At 45.2% G+C, this 14,268-nt stretch overlaps 1 long non-coding RNA gene across 2 annotated transcripts in view; it reads right to left on the reverse strand.

The window, feature by feature from the left end:
• Positions 1-6,109: 6,109 nt before the first annotated feature.
• LOC128079864 (uncharacterized) overlaps positions 6,110-14,268 on the reverse strand; it is a 187,280-nt gene continuing 179,121 nt past the window's right edge. For both annotated transcript variants that reach the window (XR_008206349.1, XR_008206350.1), the window contains one exon: positions 6,110-12,376. This is a non-coding gene — a long non-coding RNA (uncharacterized LOC128079864). The remainder of the gene's footprint in view (positions 12,377-14,268) is intronic.

A 14,268-nucleotide genomic window follows, 5' to 3' on the forward strand; every position in this document is an offset into this window, starting at 1 on the left:
GTGTGACCAGGGACCTGAGGTGATGTATACACCTATGCACGGCTTTCTGTTGTCTTTACCGAGACAGGCCAAGCTGTGGTTGCCATGAAGGCCCCCACTCCTTAACACTTCTGCATCATGCACCCTTCCCGCTACTTTTTAAAGTCAATGACTGTGATTTTTCAGCTGTAATTTGATTCAAAGTATCCAGCAGTCAAAAAAAAAACAGAGGATAAAACCCAATCATTTATATTGACAAATACAATTAAAACCTTTTAAACGTTGAATTAGACACACGAGGCCTTTGCCAACACCTCTGCCATGTCCAAGGGCTGGGTTCTGGCTCAAAGGACAAATCTTGCCAATGGGAGCATCTCCAGGCAGCCAGTTGGCTGAGCCCCCCCAGCAGCAGAGCAAGCCTAACACAGGTATGGCATTTTCCAGACGGAGAAGGCCTGGGCCAGGCACAGCTCCTGTCGACCTCTTCTGCAAAATACCAGCACTTGGCTCAGCCAGGCACAACTTCTAAAGCTGCTCTGACACCATTCAGCTCAGGTACATCATCGTGTGCCACAAGCTTATGTGCCCTCTGGGAGAGGGCATGGGGCTAACGGGGACTGTCCCAAACCAGTGACACGTGGCTGAATGCAGTCAGTGAAACCATAAATTCTCTCACAGAGCAAGAACAAGGCAGCACTTATTTAAGAGCCTAAGAAAAGCAGCCCTGGGCTCAGAACCTTAGGGTTCAGAGGATGACCCTCTTGGTCCTCTATGGGCCTCACCATTGGTAGTTGGATTACCTTGACAGCCAGTAGAGGCCTAATTACAGCTTAGCACCCTGGGAAGTGGAAGCACTCATGGTCCACAGGGTTGCATCTCAGTGTTCATGAGAAGTAGATGTGATGCCCAGGGGCTTTGCAAGGCAGTATACTGGTCTCCACCCACATAAAGCAGAGAAACGAGCATCCAGACAGCTGCAGAAGGAAGGAAAAAGAAAATTGCTGCAGCCTCTCATAACACATCAAGCACATCGATAGCTTGAGAGAGAACAGAAAGATGTTTCACTTGATTTTGCAAAGTAGAGAACAAGTCTAAAATGAGTTCTCTTTTCCTAGCCAGGGAGGACGCTGTATGTATCCTACAGAGTGCAGAAGCTGACCCCACAACAGGCGGGGGTTCCCATGGCAGTTTTAATTGAGAACGTTCGCAAGGCCCTCTTCCTAACGAAGAAAAAAAAGCGACAAATGGAAGTCACTGTGTTTCTATCGCCCTGAAGACGCCAGTAAGCTTTTGTGTCTGTTTAGCTGAAACCTCCCGGTTTCCTTTGTTGTCAGAGCGCATTTCACTCCGGTGTCAAAGTGTGTCAACCCCAAGCTTCCCCTCTGTGCTGCTGGCATGGCTCCAGCCTCCCAAGCGCCTGCTTGGCTCCCTCCTGACACCTCCATCTGATCCATCACAACACCTCGCCGCATAACGAGTAGGCATCATTTCCTCTCCATCAGCATACGCAGAAAGGTAATTAAAGCTGTTTAGGTATTTTTTGTTGCTGTCATTGCTTTCCGAGGCTCAACAGCACAACTGCAACTTCTGCTCAATTAAGTTCCTGGATAAAAATAAAATAAAAGAGGGTCTTTGGCAGCCCTTTATGCCTGCACATTAAAGCTGGAGCCTGGGATTTACACACACACAACCCGTGAAAGGAAATCTTCAAATAAAGATCTCTCCAGCTGGAATGACCATTATGATACCCGTTCACATGCATATCTATATCTATCTGTATGGATATATACATGTACACGCACCATGTATAAAACCCAAATCTGTTGGTGCCTCTTTCTGCTTATGCTAAGGGTGCCTTCCTCCCCATTACAACAGCATTTGCACATTTATGGGAGGAATAAAGGTGGGGGGGAAATGCGTGATCCATGTGGAGAAGCCTTCCCTCTGCCAGCCAGAGAAAGAAGAACTAAAAGGATTATAAAAGTTCAGATTAAAATGATATAAAATCTAGCATTTGGCTCCAACACTAGTGCCTCGGTCCTCTGTAGCTAATCTGTATGCACTCTGTGACCTCCTCGCAGCGAACCCTGCTAAATATATTATTCCCACGGGGGCTTTCACTGCTGCTTGGTGTCAGAAATCAATATGTATGAGGCGCGTGGATGGGAATTTCTAATAGATCTGCCTGGCCCTGTGCTGCTTTTCAATATCTGCCTTGGACTATTAGTGCCGGCTCGGTGCCTGTGAAATAACCGAGATAATCTTTTAAGGTGCACTGTTAAGGTGGAACCTAAATGTTGCCGTTTCAATTAAAACAGAAAAATATATATATTCATAAATCAGGCAGTGCCATGCGTAACCCTGCATGCAGCTTGATTATAAACAATGATGGGGATTAAAGTATTAGGGTGAGTATGCTAATGGCTGAGATTCTGGGAAATGGTATGCTTGTTTTTGTTTTTTTTTTATTATCGACAGAATACTGCTCAGATTGGAGGCGGGGGGACCCACAGCCTCGCTGCCCCACAGCAGCACTGTCACTGCAATGTGCACCCGTCTTCCCAGAGAGGCAGCAGTCCACCACAGCACTGCTCTCCATTTTGGACTGGTGCTGCCTGGGCGATCGCTTGACATTCTTTGGTGGGGGGCTATTGATCTCTTATTGCAGAGCAGCATTGGGCCCCCTGCCCATCCCTGCTGGGTGGTGCTCCCACTCCCCCTTTGTTTCCAGCTCGGCACACAGAGGAAGCCGTCTCAGCTCAGCACAGATGCGCAGTGTGGGAAAATGATAACTCGCTGAAGGACCTCTGGCTCTCGCCTCTTTTTGATTATCATTTTTAAAAGGGGAGAGGTAATCGGCTCAATGCGCCGTCAGGCTGAACCCAGCCTTGTGCTGGCAATGACAAGTGGGAGCCATCACCTCTTGGCCACCCTGAGCCCTGCCACCCTGCAACGCTCTCATCATGCTGTAGGTCGCAGACCTGCCTCATAGCCCAGCATTTTTCTTTCCTCCTCTCTCTAGAGCACAGCCCAGCTGAGAAGCAAGGCAGCCACCTCCAGCCTGAACCCGTCCTGGGCACCCTGCTTGCACTGACCATCCTCCACACCCTGAAAATACAGGTGTTTACCAAGGGCTCTGGCACCGTCGCGCTGTGTCCTGGATGCCGAGAGCTTGGCTGGTGGTGTTTGCAATACAAACACTCCTCATCTACTGCAAGCAATTCCCCGCTGTTTAATAGGGCTGAAGTTCCCTTCCCGCCTCCCCTTTCTCAACCCATCAATTAGGTAGGTAGATGTGAAAACAAACAGCCCATGTGTTTTCTGCATCTCTAAGGAGGTGTAATGGCGCGAAGTGCTGGTTGCCTGCGTTTACTGATGGGAAAAGAGGAGTTTGAGAGGGTCTCAGCAGGCATCGGGCTCTGTGTTTCCAAGAGCTCTAGAAAAGAGCAGGGCCGGACTGCAGGCAGAGCAGAGGAAGGGCTGGGAAAGAGATCTAGATGTGGCCTCAACCCCCAGAGAGAGGCTATGGACAGAAAAGTCATCTCCCAGGCAAGGAGTCCTTCATTCGTCTCTTCCTGGTCCATCTGTTCTCCTGCCTGCAGCTCTGAGGCATCTGAGTGGCCTGTTTCACAAGGAAGAAGCTTGCTTTCTCTGCCCTGCCTTGATTATGCCCATATCAGAGCAATGCATTCCAGTCCTCTATGGAGCACAGCTCGTGGCCAGCCTTAGTTAGCTGGACTTGCTTCAAACTCTGCAGACAACCACTCAAACACACCTGAGCCCATATTTTCCATCCATTTCTAAAATTCATCACTGTACCGATACCTCAGAGATGCTGATCTCCTACAGCTCTCAGAGAAGTCTCCAAATCCAACACATGGTGGAAACCCATGTGGAGCTCATGGCACAAGCAAGCTGTGGAGGACTTGTGACATGTAGTGTGGTCTTCTCAGTAAGTCTTGTGGTGCAAAATCTCAATGAGGGGCAAATTGGGAGCAAACCACAGGAGCTAAGGAAAACAAAACGGCACAAGTATTGCAACTACTCGCCACACTTGTTCTTATGCCCAGTGCTTGTGCCATCGCAGCACTGGGGCAAAGGCCTGCGCATGCAAAGTGCTGCAGCTGTCTGACCTTTTGCCATGACTTCTGCCTTGCTGCCTCACATCTCAAATCTTTGTAAAGATGGGACTTGACAAGAGGTGTCACATCCCTTCCATCCCAAAGGCAAATGAATGCCCCTTTCTATCACGGGTGTCACCCTCCATTGGCTGCTGGGCGACTCCCCAGCCTGCACATTACTCCTACCCCAGTTGCTTCCAGCACCTGAAATGCAGTGACTTGGATGAACTCCTGGAGAAAGTAGTGAGCACCAACCACATATCCATCCTGCAATACTCACGTGCAACATAAGTAATACCAACACCTGAACAGAAAACCTCTTTTCCAGTAATAATGATTTTTTCTAAGGTGGTCAGTGATGGTGGGCATCCTACAGCAATGCTGCTAAGGGAAGCTCCATTAAACTGACTTGTTAGAAATTTGCTTGAGGCTGCAATGGAAGCATGCTGGGTGGCTAAACACCAGGAGGGATTGCTTCCCCTGCGAAGTCACCCTTTCCAGCAGAAGTAGGGATGCTTGTGCCTGAAAAGGTGCCCGGCTAGGACCTGTCTCATTCAGCTGCACAGTTCAGCCTGACCTCTCAGCTGCTGCCCATTTCCTTCAGCAACATCAAGATCATGCACACCTCACTGGCCTGTGGTAGTGGTCAGAGCCATCCTAACAATACAGTTTTTGTGCACACTTGTACTGCATGTCAGATTGATACAGGCAGAGGCATTCTTCACATCGGTGGACTGTGCGTAGCCACATGCAGGCATTCAGCCATCTGCTTCCAGCCTGCAGAAGTGATGTCCCACCCCAGAGAGCCCTTCGAAGGGACCATTCAGCAGGTTACCAGCCGCTGCCAGCTCATGCATCCCCCAGGGACACAGCGAACAGCTGCAACGTGAGAATTCATTTCAATGAAATGCCAGCAGCATTTTCCAGCCGGCTGAGGCTGAGGACCAGATGTTCGCCACGTGTCGCCGCCTGGGGCACATCAGGCCCCAAGAACATGCGAGGACGCTTCCCAGACCCACTCATGCTGAGGGGGTTGCCCAACGACATGCAAGCAGCAGCGAGCATCGCCCAGCTCGGGCAGGCGTGGAGTAGTGGCGGTGAACGAAATGCTTAATTGGTCTCAGCTGGAGGCTGCTCTGCACGTGTCAGCACGATGTAGAAAGCAGGGCTATGGAGAGGAGACGCTGCAGCGAGCAATTAGAGCAGCCCTACTTCCCTTCCCCCTCTCCGCCAGCCCTCAGCCCTGAAAGTTTGGTTGAGTTCAAGCAGGGAGCATTTCTTACCGCAAAATGAACTCAAGGCGCTGCTGCTGGTATTGCCATGCCTGCTGTGGAGAGCATCTGTGGGGAGAACTGCAGTTACGTCAAGTCAAAGGCCGTACCTCCCTTTCTCCGTTCTTTTTTTTTCTCACCAACAGGAAAGAATCAACACAAGAAAACCCTTCGTCCAGTTCAAATCCAAGTTTATTAGCTCGTAAAAGTCTGTTTCCACACAGTAATCATAAGAAATGAATGAATGTTTATGGAGCACAGCATAAAAATATTGCGAGTCAGCCATAGGTTGGAGGTTATGTTGCTCACAAAAATTAATCAGCAGGTCACAGGGCATTGCATCAAAAAGGCAAATCAGGTCTAGGAATGCAAACAATCAGATCAAAAAGGCAAAACAAGTCAGAGGAGAGTATCAGAAAGCAATAATTAGGTTCATATCTCCTAATCTGGGTGGCAGATCTCGTTAGACCAGGTTATTTACCCTACTAATTGTCCAAAGTCAGCTTGAAAGCCAGTTGTTCAGTTCTGCATTAAACCACAAATCCTCAGCCAACATATCAGCTGGCCAAATGAGCTACCCAGCCTAGGCATGAGCATCAACACGCAGGCACGTGAGAGACAACGCACACTTATCACAGAGGCTGGTGGTTCAGACACCCAGTCAAAAGCAGAATCTCTACAACACACGCAGGCCGAGTTGTTCTAGGCCCCATCCTGATGTGCAAGCCTTCTTTCTGCCTACAAGCCCCCCAGCACCTTCACTGCAATCAGAAGGATCAGGAGGTTTGCCTATCTCCCAGACCCTGTTTACCCTAATGCTGGTCTTCTTCAGGGTTGCATCTGATTGCCAAAGGTAATAACAGGCTATATAGGAGAGCACCCACATTAGGAGAGGTGGGCCAGCAACAGGAGCTTCTGACCTGGGCTACCTCTTTTCTCTCTCCTCTCACAAAAAAAAGGCTAGCAAACCAGTCCTCTATTTCTTCCAATTTATTTATTTTGCCTGAAGATGTGCAGATGGCTAGTGCTATTAACTCTGTAACAAGGGCAGACGTAGAGGACTAAGGAAATAAAGGTGTTTTCTTCTCAGCTGGAGGATTCTTATACGTATTATAAACAGAGCTGGGGAAAACCACTCCGAATAATTAGTCAGGGCTCTGTTTGACATGGCAACATCTGACAATTTGCCCACAAGGATTCTGACTGCTTTATAGAAAAGATCCTGCACTCAGGAAGGCAAAGATGGCTTACACAGACTGCTGAACCCCCAGTTACGAGATCTTCTCATGGAGCAGTCAGCTTAGAGTAAGAACTACCTTCTAAGTCCAGTAACCCATTGGGGTTCATGTCTGAAAACCCCTTTTCCAGGAACGGGTAGTAGAATTACAAACTATTTCAGCTTATTGAGTAATGCCACAACCCTTTCATATAGTTCAAATACTTAGAACAATAGAACCCCTTATTTCCTGAACATGACAGCTTCTTTAGGCGGCACAGACTTTTTTTGTTACAAGATTACTACACACATTTCCTTCACTCTCACTATCTAAGGCAAAACAGCCGTTTTGCAGGTCCCTGCTACCCAGCCAAACACATCTATCCTAAAAGCCAAATGGAAAAGAGAATCAAGGCAATGGTAGGAAGAGATTATGAAAGCTAAGCTCACACTGAACTTCATCTTTCCTTCCTCAGATAGGTCCAATGGTCTCAAACTTCATTGTATTTCCTACTGAGATGACGCGTTTCTTAGGTTTTTGGTTCATCTACCCATGCCCAACACATGCTGGTGACCGAGTTAATCCTTGTGAAGTTCCTCCAACTTCACAAGTTACCTAGCAAAGCCCATGGGAATCCAGGGAGGACTGGATGTCCCAGGAAGCACGCTGCCTCGTACCACTAGGCCATTCATAATTTCAGACTTGTTCCTTGGAGAAATATCAGAGAGAGCTGAAATGGCTAGTGGCAAAAACAAATTGAGTCCATCACAGCCTAGAAGAATCAAGCTTCTCGCAAAAGGATATTTTCCTTCCTCTTAATAGCTTCACTAATGAGTTTGTCAAGTTTTGGCTTTGAAGAATTACCTACTTTTTATTTGAGTTTGTTGTTTTTTTTAAAGATTTTTTTTTTTTAATTAAAAAACAAAAGCTATAAAAAGCTAGAGGTAGTTTTAAACTGCAGGGTTCATATCTGGGGTGAGTTTTTCTCTGGAGCTAAGGGATATTTTTCATTCAGACTAGTATAAAACAATACCCTGGGGGAAAAAAGTTGAAAGAGAAAGCATTAAAGGAATAGGAACTCAGAGACCTTTTCCTGCTTCCAAATCGACCATCTCATGAAATTAGCACATTTCCTCCCTGTGAATTCTGTATCTAATCCAGAGACATCACTGATTGTGCCTAAGCAACTTGGCAGCCCCTTTCTTCCTCCTCTTCAAACAACTCAAGGCTCATCCCTGGTGCTGTCTAATGAGCGGTCTAGGTCTCATGTGAGCATATATCCTTACGGATTTTGATGAGAGAAGATGGGATCAAGGGAAAATCCAACTCCGTTCCTTTTGGTTTTATTGCTTTCTCTAAAAACCAAAAGGATACACCTAGGTTTCCCAGAAAATCAGCTGGCATCGAAGGAAACCTTGCAGCCCAGGGGACATACCTCTTCTTTCCACCCCTCTCACAGTCCTGCACTGGCACACTGAGCTGACATTATGTTTATATGAGGTGTAATGGCAGAGCAATGACATTCCAAACTTCATGACAGTCAGGGGACATGCTACCCACTCAGCCACACACTCTCCCACCTACTGGCATGATGTTAGCACCTGTCTGTAGCACGAAGGAAGAAAACGGAAATGAGAAACTATTTCCTAGGTATAGCAGGAAAAAGAGCAGAACTTCAAACTGAAAGGCTGAAAAACAAAGAGAAGGATATTGCTGTCACTCTCACACAAGCCATGTTTGCAATCCCAAATGCTCCAGTACTGATGTGACAATCCACCCTCAGGTCTACAGTGTGCTGCAAGAGTCACAGATGAGATTTGACCATCGTACGCTCCTCCCTATGAAACAAACCGCTAACTCGTCACATCACTCCCACTCCATTATACAACAGAGGTCTGCACCAAAGGGCTGAAGACCTTTCTGCAATCTGTCTTCCTTCTAACTCCACCTTTCACAGTCTCTACAACTCAACATCACACTCCTAGTCTTACAAAGGTGGTACTATTTTTCTGTTCTCTTAAACAATTCAGAGCACAACGTCACCTGCAGGTACACAACTTATGGGGTTTCCTATGACTGCCAATTGAGAAGGAATTAGTTGTGTAGCTATTGCACCGCCACTTCATAAGCATTCATTCCCAAACGTGCGATTGAGGTCAGCTTTTGGACCCTCTTCATCATTTTGAGGATTCTTTTTTAAAAGAGATTTTCACTGCTTAGGATCCCACAAACAAAACCTGTTTATGGAAAAAGAGAGATATCTTGAATACTAAAGTCCTTTATTCAACAACACAGAAATATCACAAAAACAACTTTACTGGGCAAATTGAATGTTTTTATACAGTTTTGTACATGCCCCATAAGTGATTTTTTTTCATAAATACACCGTTTTCCAAAACTGTTTTTTTTCCATAATTGCACAAGCATACATACACCTTACACAAATATCTATTAGAAAATTTAATAGATAACTGCACAGTTCAGAAATAGGAGAACACTGTGAAAGGAGTACATTTCTGTGGCTCGTGTTTCTGAAAAAAAACCTCCTAGTTCCCTGCAATTGTGAAAATGGAGTACTTTCTAACATAGGAGCTGTCTTTTATTCACTAAGAGTACAGTAGAGCTCAGCGTGAAACTGCCAAATTTAATAAAAACAAAATCTGAAACATTTAGCTGTTACATGAGAATCCACTGTTTGATATCACTATGCATCTAACCATGATCAAAGACCCACTACTGCTTTTTGCTGAGTGTATTCGACCCTGAATGGTATGTTCATTTAACTACTTTCTTTCTTCATTATTTGATTACAGATATAGCCCATTTAAAGACTTGATATGCTTTAACATTAATTGCATGACTTACATACCAGGGGTTCTGCACAAAAGAGAGCATTTCCCTTTTAGGGGGGGTCTGTTATTAATTTACAGAATGGGTACGTATGCCTCCCGTTCAGCCTTACCATTTTTCCTACATTTATCTGGGGTATGCCAACAATGCTTCCATTAGGCTTAGTGCTCATACCTAGAAGACTGTGAAATTGTGTTCTGCTTTTCTTTTACAATTTCTAACTTTTTTTTTTGCACCGTGTGAATGAAAGACATAGAGGAATACAGATTTTCATACTGGAAAATATTTTTGGACTTTGAGAAAAGCACAAATTAGGTCATTAGAACTTGAAGAAAAAAATAAACCATTTTACAAATATGTATACAACAGGGGAGGAGGAAGGCCAGCAAAGGGATTTCCTTCTTCAAACATCCCAAACCAAAATCTCTATGCGTACCACATCTCAGAAATACTGTTTTCCCCAAGTCTAAAACCGCAATGGTGTAAAGGAACAATATCCAAAATGAAAGCCACATGGGGAAACCAAAGAAAAATCAACTCTTGTTCTTTTTCAGTAATTAACAGGTTTGCTTGTTTGTTTTTTAACAATTTTGAATTGACATGTAAAACACCACAATTACAATATACAGATCCATCAGTTCTTTAAAAGAAAACGACAAAACAAAAAAAAGAAAGCACATCAAGACATGCAACATTAGGGTATTAGACAGTAAGTACATCGCTATGAATATTCTTTGTACACCTAATGCAGCCTGAATTTAATCTTGTCTCTACTTCTTTAAGAACAATCACAATTTTCCAAAAAGCAAGGCAAGCTTACCAGCCAGATGTGCAAATAAGGCTTCAGTTGATAAATCAATCAGCATTTTAGTAGAGAAGACCTTACAGAGCTTGTGTTAGTCAATTGGTCAACAACAGAGGCCCTAACCAAAAAGTCTCAAACACAAAGAGAAATCCGTACACAGTTGACATAAGAACAGACGTAAAGCTCATTGTATGCTTATCCAACTGATGACCCCTTATAAACAAAAAGAGGGGCACTGTGACAGAAGCACTTTGAGTGTAACACTCCATTTCCAAAGTCATGCACGCAAAGACATAGGCCTGTGGTCCACCCTTCATCCATCCATGCTCCTCCAGATACAATGACCCACCCATGCCCAGCCCAGCCGACACACGCAGGTAATCTCAGGAGGCTCCTCCTGGAGGACCTTGGCTCCCAAGAGCCCCCTCCTCTGCCAAAGCCAGCATCCCCTCAGCCACACAGGACCCACACTGCCACATTCCCCACCATCCCACACGATCCACCTCATAAGGGTGACTGGGGACCACAGGCTGGAGCACTGAGCACATTCATGAAGAAACAGCTGAAATGAGAGAAGATTTGGGTGGGCTGTGCACCACTGATCAGTTTTTTCCATGCCCAGCACCTGTTCTGTGAAACTACTGGCAGTCTTACTTTGTATAAAACGATAAATCTATCAAGTATGTGGCACAACAGCATTCATTTACTTTGACAGGATGGCCTTTTCACTCATGAATGGTATGGCCGAGCAATAAGAAGTGATGATCAACCAGTATTAAGTATCGCTAAGTTTCAGTATCCTCCTTATTTTTCCCAGCTATTTCCTCCACACAGACAGAGCAGGAAGGAGAGCAGCACAGCACTCTGCTCAGGGCCTAAGGGAGCAGTGGTTCAGCAAAGCTGAGAAGAGTGGAACAAGGACCACGTAGGGAGGTCTTTGTTATTGAAGTATTTTTAAATTCAGTTTTATACTTCAAAAATATTCAGGTTCTCAAATAAATACAACTGCAAGCGAGACCCAAACCGGTCCAGTGGTCAAAACTTAACCGTGAAGAGCTCCTCTTGGACCAAAAATACTGCATTCAGCTTTACAAAACATTTACTCCACTGACCAAAAACTTTATGTAAGAACCCGTACACGGAGGGCAATGAAGCCGAGTCCTTATTTATACTAAGGGCTCATGCTCACCTCATTTTCCATCCTAGAACAAGCTTTATGCACATCCACATAGGCTGGGCACTTCGCCTTAGAACTCAGTGAAAAGTAGGTCAAACACCATACAGCATTTTTGGATGGATACCCCTATGTAAAGCTCCTTCGGAAGCAAGGCAAGTGCATTAACCACTACTCTAATATAGTGCGTGAAAGATTAATCGTACATTTTATGTCTTCCCCTCTCACAACACCATGATGGAAGGTAATTGCTACATGCGTCACAATCTTTTTATCTTCCAAAACTTGGCATCAAGTCTCTATGGAAGGATGCATGGTAAAACAGTGCTGCTGTTGCTGCTGCTGCTAAACAACTAGCAAAATAATATTTAAAGCTAGGATTTATTGCTCCGGATTTAACTCGCAGAACCACACCGTTGTGTACAAACCATTAATCTCCATAGATGCTCAGACATGATTGTCTCCTTGTGTCTAAACACACAAAATACAAGCGGCTATCTGTACAGTTTACAGTACTGAAACACATATATTTGAAAATGAAGTATAGATATGTTACTTTTCAAAGATACATGACTTTATAGCAGGGGTTTACCCAAACTTTTTTTGTTTTTTTTTTTTGTTTTTTTTTTGTGTGTGTTTTTTTTTTTTTTTTTAACAGCCACTTTAAAAATAGACAACAACTTCACTAGTATAGCTAAGTTACATCAAAGAAAGAATCAGTGTACTGAATGTGAATAAGCTGGCCAATTCCCCAGGCTCCCAGATTTTTGTCTTTTGCTTTTGAGGAAACCCCTATACAGAAATGAAAATAGTATCTGAGTATATTCTTCAGTGGTAGACTAAGCAGTTTCTTAAAACAAGACTTTAGCTTGCCATTCACTTCGGACTGCCTTGAAAATAAGATACACTACTGCTTAAAAGAACCATCGGAATGCTTCAGCGCTGGGAACAGGTGTTCTCTAAAAAAAAAGCAAGAAAACAAGTTAAGCTTTCTTTTGTGGCATTACAAAACTCGATTTCTTCTCTTTGTTCTTTCCCTGTACAATTCCGGCATACTTTCAGTTATCTAGGAACAGCACGATGCCTCACGCAGCTTGACAATTCATAGAAACATCCCTCCTCCAAGCACATGCCATTACAGGGTCACATGTGACACATCTTAGGCAGTAAGTAACACCCCTAGCATGCAGCCTCTTTACCTAAGCAAGGTAGTCACGGGCGTGTGAACATCAGTATCAAAAACATCTCCCGGAAAACAGACAGTGCCTTTGGAATGACCACACAACCTTGCCCAGCTGCAACTCGGCACAGCGTACGGTTTGTTGGCTGCAGGCGGATGGGTTGCTTGCCAGTCAGGCATGTGTTTTGGCAGGAGCACTTCTTCGGACAGGGGCATAACAGGCATTGCTCTACCTCCCTTCATTCCACATTTCAGTTGAAGCACATCCTCAACTTAGTTTGAGGAAGGGAAACACCAACTGACCCAGGGGGCTGCCCAGGCTGCCCACCTGCTTGCTTCCACACACGTGCTAGGCCCCTGGCCTCACATCAAACAGTTTGCCTTCAGGGCTGCTGCTCTTCACCCCTACCGCTCCACTTGCTGTCTCCCCAGAACGATATCCACCTGCATTTGGGTGTCCCACATGCATCTGAGCACAGGCCAGTTCCTTTCACACCTCAACACATAGTGTAATATACTTTACATACTGACATACAGAACCACTGAGGGAAAGCAGCATCACAGCACATGAGATTACACTAAAAACACAACCCTGGGACACAAAGACTTGCTGATGTAGCTGACCATGTATACAAATACCAGCTTGTCTAAACAGGGTCTGTGCTACCACTATATCTACCCCGTGTGCTCACAGAGCAGCAGCGCAACCCACGCTACCCAGCATCCAGTCCCTCTCCATAAGGGCTGGTGTCCCAGAGATCATCTGAACACCAGCTCCCTCAGGCAATGGCCTGGTTGTTAGATACACCTGCCTCCAACAGTAAGAATTTCCATGGAGCAATAGCCTTAAAACAGGAGTCGCTGACAGCCAGCCCTGCCAGCCCCTCACCAAAACCTGAAGCATGAGCAGCTGTCCGGGAACATTGAGGACAGCCCCAGGTCAGCACAGGCTGTAAGATGGCTGCTGAGCTCCAGCCAGGGATGTGGATTCATAATTCATAAGGAGGTCGGCTGCAGGAAAGGCTTGAGTTCAGAGTGGAAGGAAGCAATCACACGCCTAAATTGATCTCAAAAGAGCAGCCAGACATGCAAATGTATTGAACTGGATATATTGTCTTCGCCTGAAAACTAAACGCAATGCTCCTCCATGGGTCCATCTACCTGAACACGAAAAACCGCAGCTAGCTAGACAGATTTAAAGGCATAGTGGCTGCAATGGCCTTTATTTATTTCCTCACAACATCAGGTTGAGTTACTGTCAGACGTTGTCATATCGGCTAGAAGGAAAGGTGCAATGTCTGATTAAAAGGTCATTCAGACCTTTAAATGCACAGAATAGTATTTCTGAAGGGCAAGGCTGTAGTTTAAGATGTGTGCTTTCAAAAAATCACAAGATACAGAATTTTGCATCCGCAAGCTAAGTTCTAATTACAGATACACATTTACAATCAAATATCCAGTATGCTAACACCCCAATTTGGGAATAAATTTTTCATCCACAATAAACAAGAAAGCTTTTAAAAGGGAAGTAGATGGCCCAAGTTAACACAAACCCAATTTATGAGACAAGGCCCTTAGGGCTGAGCCCTGTGAAAGCTAAGGTTATTTCAAGACAAAAAAGACCCTGCAGCTCACTCGGTGGCTCAGCTCAATTGCAGCCTCCATCTACCG

This window comes from Tympanuchus pallidicinctus, unplaced genomic scaffold (genome assembly GCF_026119805.1).
Source record: "Tympanuchus pallidicinctus isolate F22 unplaced genomic scaffold, pur_lepc_1.0 scaffold2, whole genome shotgun sequence".
NCBI classification, from domain to species: Eukaryota; Metazoa; Chordata; class Aves; order Galliformes; family Phasianidae; genus Tympanuchus; species Tympanuchus pallidicinctus.